Here is a 12,682-nt window from a genome sequence, read left to right as displayed (position 1 = left end):
ATGCAGCTTTCCTTGGTCTAATTTAACATGAGAACAGGCAACTTGTCATGTTGATATAACCTCAAAGGCTCAGGGAGAATGCAAAAGAACTCTTCTTCGATGTAATCTAACCTCATAATCTTTCATTTACTGTTGCCAGAATAGCTCTAATGAACATACGAAAGCAACTTCAGCTGCCCCAGATTTAGATAGAGAAGGGTTGTATGAGTGTTACGGAGCCTCAGGCAGACTTTCACAACATTTGGTGACCAGCAGGAGAGATAAAGGAACAGAAGCTGAGTTTTTTGTGAGACATTTACAACTTTTCTGGAAAATTATCTAATACTAACAAATGCCCTTCATACATACTTTTGGTGGCCCAAACTGCAACCACTTCCATTGCTTTACTTTTACTGCTTCTGTTTTTAACCGAGTGCAGATGTACTGGTGTAACTGAAAGGATTTTAGTGTTCCCCACCTGTTTTAAGAGAGGCTGGAGGGATATGATTTGTCAGTGTAAAATGCTTGTGGTGTCTCTGCTCCATCATTTGACTAGGGTTGAATACACCCTTGTCTCACAAATTTGAAGAAAAACTAGCTTTTATCAGCTGGGAAACAAATATATAACTCTTGCCTTGTTGATTACATTCAGTAGAAATGTTTCTAAATGAAAATTTCTGAGGGAGAGACAATGCATCAAGATCAAGATCCAGCACGTAAGAAGTTATGGATAGCAAAAGAAGTGAAGCTTGCCTTTGAAAGTTCACCTTTAGCACTCTTCTCACATCAGTGGTGCTAGAACAACCTAGGCCTTCTGAGAAAGCTCCAAATCAACATCCTTGGAGGGTTTTTTTGTCAGTTTTGGTTTCACCATAAATCCGTAGAATAACGTGCTAGTGCTATTAAAGCCCCTGCAGAGAATCTGTACAGATAGGGTTAGATTCAGCTCCTGTACTGTCAACCATCAAAAAATTATGCATCTATTCTAGGTCACTAGTTGGGCAAAAGTAATATTCTTTCCACAAGTGATCCATTCCCTTTTAGGATAGGATAAGAGGGTCTTTGTCCCATCTTGGGTTGTGGTAAGGGCTATTTCCCCTCCTTTGGCTAAACACTACTGATTATTCCTAACACTGAAGAAATAGCAATTGTAACTGTCAGAATGAAAATAAAAAACCCAAAAAACAAACCAAAACATCCTTGTGCTGCTCCTCTTCCTGATTTTGAAGCTGTGGTAAGTTCTGTCAAATGTTTTGGAAATGTAAATGGTGAATGCTGGTAGGCAGCAATTACTTTTGGCAGCTGAGCCTTAACAAAAGAGCAGGTTCCAGTCAACAGCATTTCATACTTTCTGACAGATTGTTCAAGAAAGCTGTGGACCAAGACAAACCATGGATTTTGGTCTCCCCCAACCTTTTTTTTCTCAGAGATGTCTACTCCCAGTCAAACTAACTAGCAGTTTTGGAGAAAGAGATGTCCCAGCAAAATACACAAGGAATTCTGTTATGTTCTCTCCTGTACCTTTTGTGTGGATAAACAAAGGCCCAGCACAGAACACAATGTCTTTCAGTTCGGCTGTTTGTCTGTTATAAAGACTCAGGTTCATTACTGAATATGGATCGACTGAACTCCCTTGAAAGTGGAATTTCGATTCACTGCTCTCTTGTGACCAATCTCTGGCACAAAACACACATGCACACATGCATGAATTCTTACAGATACCATGCTGCAATCTCAGGTGTTCAAGAAAACAACAAATTCCAGAATTAAACTTTGCTACCCATTCTTATTTCAGCTGTCCTGGGCATATGCCTTATGAGACAGGGTCCTCACCTTACTCAGGGCCTGAAATACGTGATATTCAGTTGATGAAGAACTACTGAATGTTTCAATTTTTTCTCCTTATCTAGTGGCTCTTGTTCTGCACATGTCAAATCCCCATCCAATGGGCAATAATATTTATTAGCTCACAAACTAATAAATGAGCCATACAAGCCACCACCAGGAGATCCAAGGGCCTCTACATCACCAGTGATTTTGTTCTCATATAATCAGTATAAGAACCAGGGAAGCTGGAAGGAAGCAACCTGAACTTTCATGTCTCAGTGCCCAGTAACAGATATCTAGAACATATGCCTAAAGCAGTTTGCACAGAGAAATATTGTGATGAATGACGAATTTTTAGTAAAAGCAATTTGCCCAGTATCACTGAGCCCACACTACAGCAAACTGGAATCACCTCTGTCATTTTTTGTCATAAAAGGAACTTACTGATGGTTCTTTACACACACAGAGTTTCTTACTCTTGAGATTAGGGGTCTAAATGGAGCTGCAAGTCTTCTGATTCGCTATTTAATTAAAATTTTTGGAAGGACATGTTTTGGTTAAATAGAGGGCAAGAAAATAAAGCATGAGCTTTTACAAGCATAGTAACAAGAAACAGCCTTTACACCTAGTACCCTCGTGCTTTTTCAGACACGTGCATCCCAAACCCCCACCTTTGCCCACATCATTTGCTTCCATTACTACATCCCCAGCTCTCAGCTGAATTTCCAGGTGCTTCTGACAGCTCCCACTGCTGGTTTTGCTGATGCTGGGGAGCACAAGCATGTGATGTGCCCCCTCAGCTATGAATAGTTAGCACAGTTATAGTTCAAGCCTCCAGCCAGGACTGCAACCTGTGAGGACTGGTGACTGAGGACAGAAAGTCCTTGGCAGGGGCTAAACATTAATGAGTTTAAAATGCACGGAAGAGTTTGATAAATACAAAGCCAGGCCACAGAATAAGTAGTTGCAGAAAGTTTCCAATGTGAAATGTTTACAAGACAATTATTTACATTATCTGGATGGTTTTAATTACAGGACAATTCAGACCAGTTACTTAAATTTTCCCAAGGGGTAATTAAGTCACCCTGTGAATTTGCATATTTTCCATTGCTGTATTGAAGGAAATCAGCTGTACTTATCAGAAGCCTGACTTGGCAACCTGTGTTCTTGGCAGATTCTATTTTGAGTTTCATCGTGACAGTATCTGATGTATCAGCAAATGTTCCACTGCAGTTGTACAGCAAACCTGGGGGGAGATCACAGTACTCCTCAATAAATTTCAAGCACAGACAGAAGAAAGGGGATATTTTTTTCAGCCACCACTCATGGCAGCTGCAATCCATTTGAACATCTTTTAGATATATTAATATTCTAGACTCTATCAGTGTGGAAAAGGACTCGTTCATCTTAATCATAGTAATAAGTACAGTAATCACATGAATGTCATATGTCCACATGATATACAGACTGCCACATGTTTTATAGATTCTGCTTTTTTTGATTTATTGAGCCAAATGGAAGTAGATTCCTGTCCACAATGATTCCTCAGAAGTAAATGGATTTCACAAAGAAGAATGTCTTGGTACATTCCAGATAGTTCATTTTATGGTACTTTATCTGTTGTGTTCTTTTGCTTAGTCATAGGAGGCATAGGAGTCATAACAGCTGAGATAGTCAGCCATTTTTATTTAAAAATTAAAGTCATATAAAAGTAAAAAAATGCCAAATACTATCATAATACATTATGTATTACGTATCTTTACATATTTGACAGTGGGAAAGAAGCTGTATTTTTTTTTTTCAAATGAGCTTGTAAGTGGAAGCATTTTTTAAGATTCTCATGCTTTTTCATGTTACTCAAATTTTCCACTGGTGGTAATGGGCATAAGTAAATTTAAATTTAAATTGTGGAAGATATTTAAACAAGTATATTATATTCCTTCAAAATGACCTAAAATTGGTACTTATCAAACTAGAAAATTGTAAAACAACAACTGATATTATTCAAGTGCCATCTACCCTGGCTAGATTTGCAGTAATTGAGCCTATCTGTACTTGTATGATGCAGTGAAATGCAAAATAGACAAAGTAAAATATTTGAAACCTTTTAAGTTACTTTTGTTAATATTGAAGTTGAAATCTTTGAGTACTCAGAACAAGCAAACCCCAGGTTTTTATCTGTATGGGAAAGGACAGCTATCAAGTGACAGATACATTTTCAGATATCTCTGGTTTTTAAAGCAAGTCAGAATCTGATTTGTGATAGCTCACACATATATTTACACATGTATATACATATAAATACTTGTGCACACATATATACCTATAAAAACATAAAATATCTTCAATAAAAATTGCAAGACACATTTAGGCATATTAATTTCCAGTGCTTTATGAAAACAAAGTAGCAAATCCTCCTTTCCTTAGCACCCATGTCTTTGCTTTACCATCTAATGAAGCTAATCATTTGGGTCAGTTAGTTTTAAAACATCTGTAAGGTCAGATGTCACAATTACAATAGCCTTTTTGGTCTGAAAAAAAAGTGAAAAATTGCTTAGTGAAAAAAAGTTAAAAAGTGTTTAATGAAAACTGTTTAGTGAATAGTGTTGATTCTCAAATAGAGGGAAAAAAAAACCACACCACCAGGCAGGGAGGAATCTTCAGGGAGCTGAAGACCACTGACACCTTGGAGCAGTAGCCAGCAGCCCATTTATCACGTGTAAGGGACAGAGCTGAGGAGGGTATCATATTGTACTCACCATGTCTGTGATAAAGATATCTTCTTTACAGAGGACAGCAGTAGAAGTGAATGACTGTCCTGCAGATGCTTCACATGTTTGCTCTCTTTCCTAATGTGCACTTTACATCGGGGAATGGAACAGACAGCTGGCCTGGACCAAGAGCCATTTCTTCAATACCCATTCTGCAGGATCCAGCTGATCCTGCAGGAATTCCTTGCTGAGACAGGTTTTGGCTTCTTCAGGTCATCTGAGCACTGTCAAGACACTGGCTCTTTGCCTTCCTGCCACATTGCCTCCCAGAGTACTTACAAAGCACCCACTAGAATGGCTCACCTGCTGCCTTTTGACCTGCCACCCATTTCAAAATTCATACTCATCGATGTAAAGCAGGAGAACTGCAACACCTCTTTCTTGATGAAGAACATCAAGCAAGCTGAAGTGGGCTCACTTGGGATAGAAACTGTTGGATACTTGCAGCCTAAAGGACAACCATGGGAAATCAGCAAGGTTCAGTAAGCTGTGAGTAAGCACACATGTATTCATGTATATTAATCTACACATGTAGTTATGTTTGTCACTTGCTGAAATTCTACCCATACTTCATTTAAATCCAAGCAATAATATACCACAAGAAAAAAGAGCTTGCTGATCTCTGGTGCTAACATGAATTTTAATTACCTCAAAAGTGTGTTTTCTGGAGAGAAGGATAGAGGGAGGGAGAAGGCAGTTCAGTAGTAGAACTTTGAATCATATTGATGCAACACTGCAGGAGAAGAACCTTCATCATAACAGTAGCCTGACATGAGTGGCTAGAAATTGAAATCAATGCTTTTCATTTTAAACTCAATTACTTTTTTTTTTTTTTTTAATACTACGTAATTTGTTGCCAAAAAGGAGAACAATTGTTTACTGTAGGTGTCCTTCTATGAGTCATTGAAAGTCAGTGAAAATGTACTCACTTTGCAATCCTTAAAAAAATGAATTAATAATTGGGACCTACATGCTGAAGTGCTTTCCAAATTTTAACTTCTGTTCTTGTTATTTAACAGAGACTTCTCACAGCTTGTGGCAAAAGAAATTAATTTCCCCTTTTTAAAATGAAGCAAGTTGATGCTTGTTTTGTTTGAATGTTCTTAGTGAAACACAAGCTTTTATTGAAGTTATCAAGAATCACTGGGAGAGCTGAAGACTTGTAATCTTGTGCTACAGCCAGCAAAGTGACTGCAATTTTATTTCCAACTTTGCCTTTTCCAGGGAGCCAGGATGGCTTCTGCTAAAATTCATAGAGACTTTTGTAGGGCTGGTTAATAGCTAATGTACACACAACCTAATGTAGCTGTAGTAGCATCCTAGAGGGATAACATAGCTGTAATAGCATCCTACAAGGATAACTACCCAAGAGGGGTGCCCCACTCAAGAGGCAGCAGCAGGGTCACCCTGGCCCAGAGGCTGCCATCCCTTATGCCAGGTCAGTCACTGGTGATACCATGTTCAGGAAATTCAAGTCATCAAGTGTCTTCTCTTTATACAAAGGCTGTAAATTCATTGTGTTTTTATTCCACTTGTGCTGCAGCAAACATAGCACATGTCAAGGTTTGAAAATGTGCAATAGATGTAGCAACAGCAACCTAGATAACAATAAGTAAAAATTTAGATGTGCTGCAGGTATGTTAATGGAAAAAAAAAAAAAGATGGCCCACAATAAGCTGCAAAGTGATTCAGTTTTCATAAGAATTGTTGTGAAGACTCTTTCTACAAGATATCCACATCTCCCCATTTGTAGAATTGGTTACAGAGGCAGTCAAAATGCACATGATTGCACTTCACCATTCACTCATGAATGTATATGTGAAGGGGATATCTCCACTTGCACAGCACAGAAGTCTACTGGCTTTTAACTCTACCGAAAACCAGATCTTCCACAAAAAGCTCAATACAGGCCAGGATTATGGACATGTTTAACAAATATAAGTGATCTACAAAGCTTCAACAAAGATTTCTTTAGAATGGCAAAGCATATTTATAGCTGTTAAACCATGCCAGAAAGCACTTTGAAGCGTAGTAGAAGCCCAGAGCTAAAGAGTATGGTATATTTGTGAATGTATTTCCACTGACCATAATGTAAAGAATTATTCTTCCTGTCCAATGTTAACTGAACTAAAGATGGGATATTTTGTTCCTTTATTTAAGCCATAACTAAAATAGAATAATAATAATACTATGCATAACTCAAGAGCTGCAAAGGCATGTTCAGTAAAAATTCTTGTCCCTGCCTCTAGTCCCTTTCAGCTGCCCAGAGGCTACATCTGGAAAAAAAGAATAGAAGTACAGTCTCCTGAAGGACCTTGCTTTGCTGAAGTTGGCATCAGAGCAAGACTTCAAATCCAGGCATCAGCTGAGGATTACGTAAGGTTGATTCTCTTCATTGTTTCTGCTGATCTTTAAGCTGTTAGTATAGAGTCAGTGTGACTTTGAATGGAAAACAGCACAATTGTTTCATGATGAAAATGGCTGGGTTGATTAGGAAAGCAGTTTTCTGTCACGAAAGCAAATATGTGGCTGCACTTCCACGTAGGTATAGAATACCATGTTCTTACTTTTCCTTTTCCTTTTTATGCAGATTATACAATGCCCTCAACTCTTGCTTGCTGTGGAGTTTTTTCATGTATGATGTGAACCCAAGAGCTGTTTGAAGGCTGGGGTTTTGGGAGAGTCATAAAAAGGTGACTGTTTTCCTTTGGACTTTGCCTTGCAGGTTACTGACTTTTTAACAGAATTCTGCTAATTTCTGATTTCTCATTAACACAGACAAGCAAACCATCCTTTCTCCTAACAGCTGAAACAGGCTGTCTCAAAGTAATTAAATCTAGCCAAGGAAGCACAGTAAATGGGTGTGGGAATGTCAGTACAGGGGAATCAGGGATTCATCTGAGCTCATGCTTTTACTGGAATGTTTTTCATCACCTATATATCACAATAATCCATGGACTGTTATTCACATGCTGTGCTGGAGAAGGGGAAGCATATTATTTGGTATCTTGTACCAAAAGCAGGTGAGGAGGCTGCAAAAGAAATGGACAGGATTGACAGGGGAGTTGGAATAGACGATCTCTAGAGGTCCCTTCCAACTCTGAAGAGTCTGTGATTCTGTAACACTCTCTGGGATGCTGTATTGTAGCAGGAGCCATGGCAGCTCATGTTGGCTGGATAGTCTTACAGCTCTTGTCTTCACTGCCTTACTAAACTTCCACTGCTGACCCAGTTTGGGCTTCAATCAAGATCACCATGGTGCTGCTTGGGTCTTTTTGACCTATCCTCTGCTGTAATGAGCTTAAGCCTCTTTTTCACCTCCTATTATTTACAAAATTTGCAGAAAGTTAAATATCTGCACCTCAGCCAAGTCACATTCATATCACACAGCACTCACAAAAATGCTGATGGCGACTGGGTAAGGTGCACACAATTATGAAGAACACTCATGTAAGCTGGTGCTTCTCTGGGAAGTCAAGGTAAAATTGACAACAGATGTTATTCATAACAGATTTCTTTTTTCTCATGTTCCTTTTTTTTTATTAAATAGTTGAGTCACCTCCTTTTCTGCTAAGTGTGATCAGTTGAAAAGGAAATAACTTCATTTTTTCTGTTCAGGGATACTGTAGCTGGGAAAATGAGATCTGTTTCAAAACCAAAAGTTGAAATTCTTGGAAAAAGTAACCATGAGCATGATTGGGGGTTTTTTTGTTTGGTTTTTTTGTGGGGTTTTTTTTCCCCTCTATGTGTAACACAAGCCTTCAACTTTTCAAATTCAGCTGATTAATTCAAATGCAATCTACTTGTTTGCTTGAAACAGTTTACTGATTTAGATCCAGCTTCACAAATAGTTTCCATTCTCCCTGAGTGCGTTTTCTGGCAAAGCAATTCCCTTGGAGCTCTGTTGGTTCCACTCTTCTCAATGCATTCACTCTCAAAAGTGAGGTGTATGAGGCTTTATCATAAAAAGGTACATAAAGTTGTGGAGGCAGGAGGGGATCTGAAACCAGTGTTATGTTAAATCCATTCAGACTGGAAAACTTAGGAAGAGTAATTCTTGTTTGCCCTCAGGAGTGAAGCAGTGAATGATTTATGTGAGAATTGAGACAGGCCCTTTCTCCTTCCTTTTACCACAGTGGTATTCTGCCCAGAAGTGACTGGCACTGAGAAGTTCCCATGTGCCTCATTTCTGACAGAAACCATAGAGACTTCAACTTCTCTCTCCTGGTTTCCTGCTGTAATTTCTCCCTGCAAAGGATGTGGCATACAGCATGTCTCTTGCTTTCCCCTGTGAGGATTTTTCTCCTTACAAGTTTAAATTTTCAGAGGTCCGGCCCTGAAGTTGCCATTGTCTGTGCTGCTGCAGTATGAGGTGCTGGAAAGTAGTGGAGGGTCAGGAGAGGAGCAGCATCTCCTCTCCCAGAACATCTCCCAGGATCCGTCTCCACCAGCTGCCTGGGACCAAGGAGGAATTATAGCAGTGTAAGTTTTAGCTCTCTTAGTCATCCATGTACAGACAGCTCAACAAACATCTCTGAGAACCTCCCAGGTCCAAAGATCAGCTGAAGCATTCCAATCTTCTCCCTGTGACCACTGTTTGGCAAACCTTCCTGCAATTCAATTTTAAATTACAGTGCAGGACCAGGAAACAAAAAAACCAAACCCCAACCTATTTAGCAAGGAGCCAAATCTGCTCTTTACATAACAACCACAGCTCACTTTTGGAAAACACTTGAAAGCAAAGGTTGGACAAATCAAGGACCACAGAACAGCAGGGGTATGGGGGTATGTTTTTGTTTGTCCTGTTCACTGTCCTATGCAACTTTCTGATGAAATATTGGTGGCTCTAGAACAGGCTTTTGTTGGCATCAGCAGCTAATTAGTTGATAACTGGTATATGCACTTATGAGATGAATTTACAATCCTTAAAAAAAGTACCTCTATTGCCTTGCTTCCAAATAAAGGGTGAGAGAGGCTTACAGAAAGAAAGAAAAGTGCTCTCACTAACTAACAGAATTAGAAATCCAAAGGTACAGACTAGTTTGAACAACATATTTTCACAATATTTGAGTGTATAAGCCATATCAACCAGAAAAATAACCTAAATCCTAACCATGCACTAGAATAGAAAAAAATAAAAAATGGGATTTCCAGACAAGTATAGGGAAAAATATTCCGTAATCACTGATAAAAAAGTTTTTGGGAACCAAGAGCAAAACTTGTTGAAAATTTTCTGGTAGAAAACTGTTTTGTTAAGAAGTGCTGATTCAGTGAAATCAAAATATTTCACAGAGATGTGAACATCTGTTGGACACCTTCTCTAAAAATTCACAAACATACATGTGGAGCACCTGATGGACTTGTGTAGAAACATATAGTCAAAATGGGGCATTCTGACATAGTAGTTTTATAAGGCCATTTGGCATTTCTTTGACATTGCAAAGATAAGAAATTTGGTCTTGAAGAGCTGGAGAGCTGCATGTCACTGATGCATGAAAGCCTCTTGGGAAAATGCATGGAAAATTTAGGTATGTGCAACTGGCTATGAAGATACTTTTTTTTTTTTTTTTCCCACTGTGGCAAACATTCTACCATGTAATTGTGCACAGATAATAAAATATTCACCTATTGTTGCAGCATCATATTTGCTTTCTTAGCCGTACTCTCAGAGAATATACCATTTGGGACCAAAACCTGAGAGCATTCCCTGAACTGTTTATGGAGTCGTGCTGACTGCAGAGACAGTGATGTGGTCACAAGACTTTGGAATGAGCTTTGCATTGAAGTTCTTTGACTTACAGAACAGCTGAAAAGCAGTTATGGCAATACAGAGTTCAGGTAGGCAAGTTTACCTTTCCAAATAACCTGTCTTCTTTTAAGCAGCGCTTAATCCACTTCCAGTGTATCTGAGGTTAGCATTTGCTTATACAGATACATGTAACACCAGTGTGTGCAGAAGAGTCTTTCCAGGATGTTACAGTTTTCACCTGCATTAGTATGAAATTCTGTGCAATAGAATGGCATCAGTAAATTAAATCTTCCCCTTTTGTTCCTAGGCTAACATGATGCAAACCCAATCAAAGCACAGTGAAAGAAGAACGAAGACATTTGTTCAGAAACCCACCACTACTCTGAGCCAAAATGTCAACATGGCCACACTTGCATTTCCAGAAAGCCTTAGAAACAAAACTCTTCAGGGTTTTTGCTGTGAAGGAGATAATATGATAAAGTCAGTCTTGCCACTGACAAACCTAAAGGTAGACAAAGCCTCCTGCTTTTCACACACCTCACCCTTGCAGGTAGCTTCAGGTCTCTTGCAAGGGCATTCAGCCTGTCAGACTACTTGAGGTTGCTGTGTTTTTTTAAAATCAGGTGAGTGAGTGTATTTAGAGGCATCTTTCTAGTCATCTGACAAAATTTGGCCCTAATCTGCTGCATCAAGTTGTTCTCAGCTCCAGAGCTCATGGAAAGCAAGAGTACACCACCAGGACACAACACAGCTCTTTGTATTACAGCAGTTATAATCAAACTGTTGTTCTTCATGCTTTAATGGAGTTCCTAGAAAAGGAGATTTTAAAAAGAGGGTTAAGACCAGGTTTATAAAACCTAAGTAGGTACCTAATCTGTCTGGGAAAATTCTTAATTCATTTTGCACATTTTTGAAGCTGTCTTTGACCTTAATGTCAGAGCAGAATGCAGAGCCTGGAAGTATGTAATTAATGGCTTCACTGACAAAAAGAACAGAAAAGTTTATATTGAAAGCTGTCTGTTAGTATTGTAAATATATACAAAAAGCTACAGTGTACATATTGTGCACAAATGTATATTGTGTATATATTTGTATATAGTGTCTATGTATATAAAACCATACATAGCACTGCATGTATATAGCAATAAAACAACAGTTGAATAATGTTGAAGTTGCCACTTTCCAGAACACCATTTTAAAAATATCAAAGGCAGGCCTACAGAGCTCTGCCTGACCTTTCTACAAAGAAGAAGACCACTTCTACATCACTAGAGGGGTGGGATCCTCTTTTCATCTGACACTAAGGATGTCAAAGCTCTATTAAAGAACAAGTGGCACCATAGCAATGTTCATGAGCTGAGGTGCTGCCTTCTGATTTTCTCTTAGTTACTCCAACTTTACATTATTTGACCTAGATGTTTATCTGCAGTATCACTTGTGGCCTCTGTCAATGTTGGGGGAGCCTTCAAAAATAAAGCAATCCTGACCATCAAGACAATGACTACAGCAGCTGAAGGCTGATTCCAGTAACAAGCAGAGGCTAAAGCTGTACAGGGATGTGCCATGCTGACATGTCCTTCCCTATAGGAGCCTGAATTGCAGTACAAAGTTGCAGTGCAGAGTTCCAGTGTTAGACTCCTAGACTCACTGGACAGTATAGGGGAGTGAACGGCAGCTTCAAAATGACATTCAATGACATTCTCCCAGCAAGCAGAGGAATTTCCTATAATCTCCTGGGAGTTTCTTAGTTTCATTGAGATCTGCTGAACAATCTGCTACCCAGAACCAACTAGTAGGAAAGGCTGGAAACCAAAACACTTGTTGAAATGGATCCCTCTGGTCCATCACTTGCTGGGTGAAGACGGGGATACTAAGGTAATGTGATTAAAAGTGGGCTAGGGCACTGGCCTTCATCTGGTCCTTTTTTTTTGAAGAAAGCCAGAGTGTCTTAGGAAAGCACTCCTTCATCTTGTGATACACAAGATCTGCTTAAGGAAATATATGGAAAGCTGAATGATTATCAGAGGATGTGGTGGAAGAATATACAGGGTGGGATTTAGCTAAGCACAGTTAGTGATGTAGAGGTGGGATTCCCACATAAATTGGTAATAACTACCAAATCACTGCACGTTTCAGATATCTAAGCCTCTTGCCTCTGGCTTTCTGTTAGACATGAGGCTATGCTCTCTTCAGCTTCAGATCCATAGGAAGAAAACTATCTTTGAGGCTCCAGACATCTTGCAAGCATGCTGTGAATTGTCCCAAGCATTCAAAAGCTTCCATGAGGAGGCAGACAGATAGTTTAACTTCATGAACTGATTTCCTTAGGGAACTAGATTAACAAGCCTGTCAGGGA

Source organism: Calypte anna, chromosome 3, assembly GCF_003957555.1.
Source record: "Calypte anna isolate BGI_N300 chromosome 3, bCalAnn1_v1.p, whole genome shotgun sequence".
NCBI classification, from domain to species: Eukaryota; Metazoa; Chordata; class Aves; order Apodiformes; family Trochilidae; genus Calypte; species Calypte anna.
Note: the sequence above shows the minus strand (reverse complement) of the source record.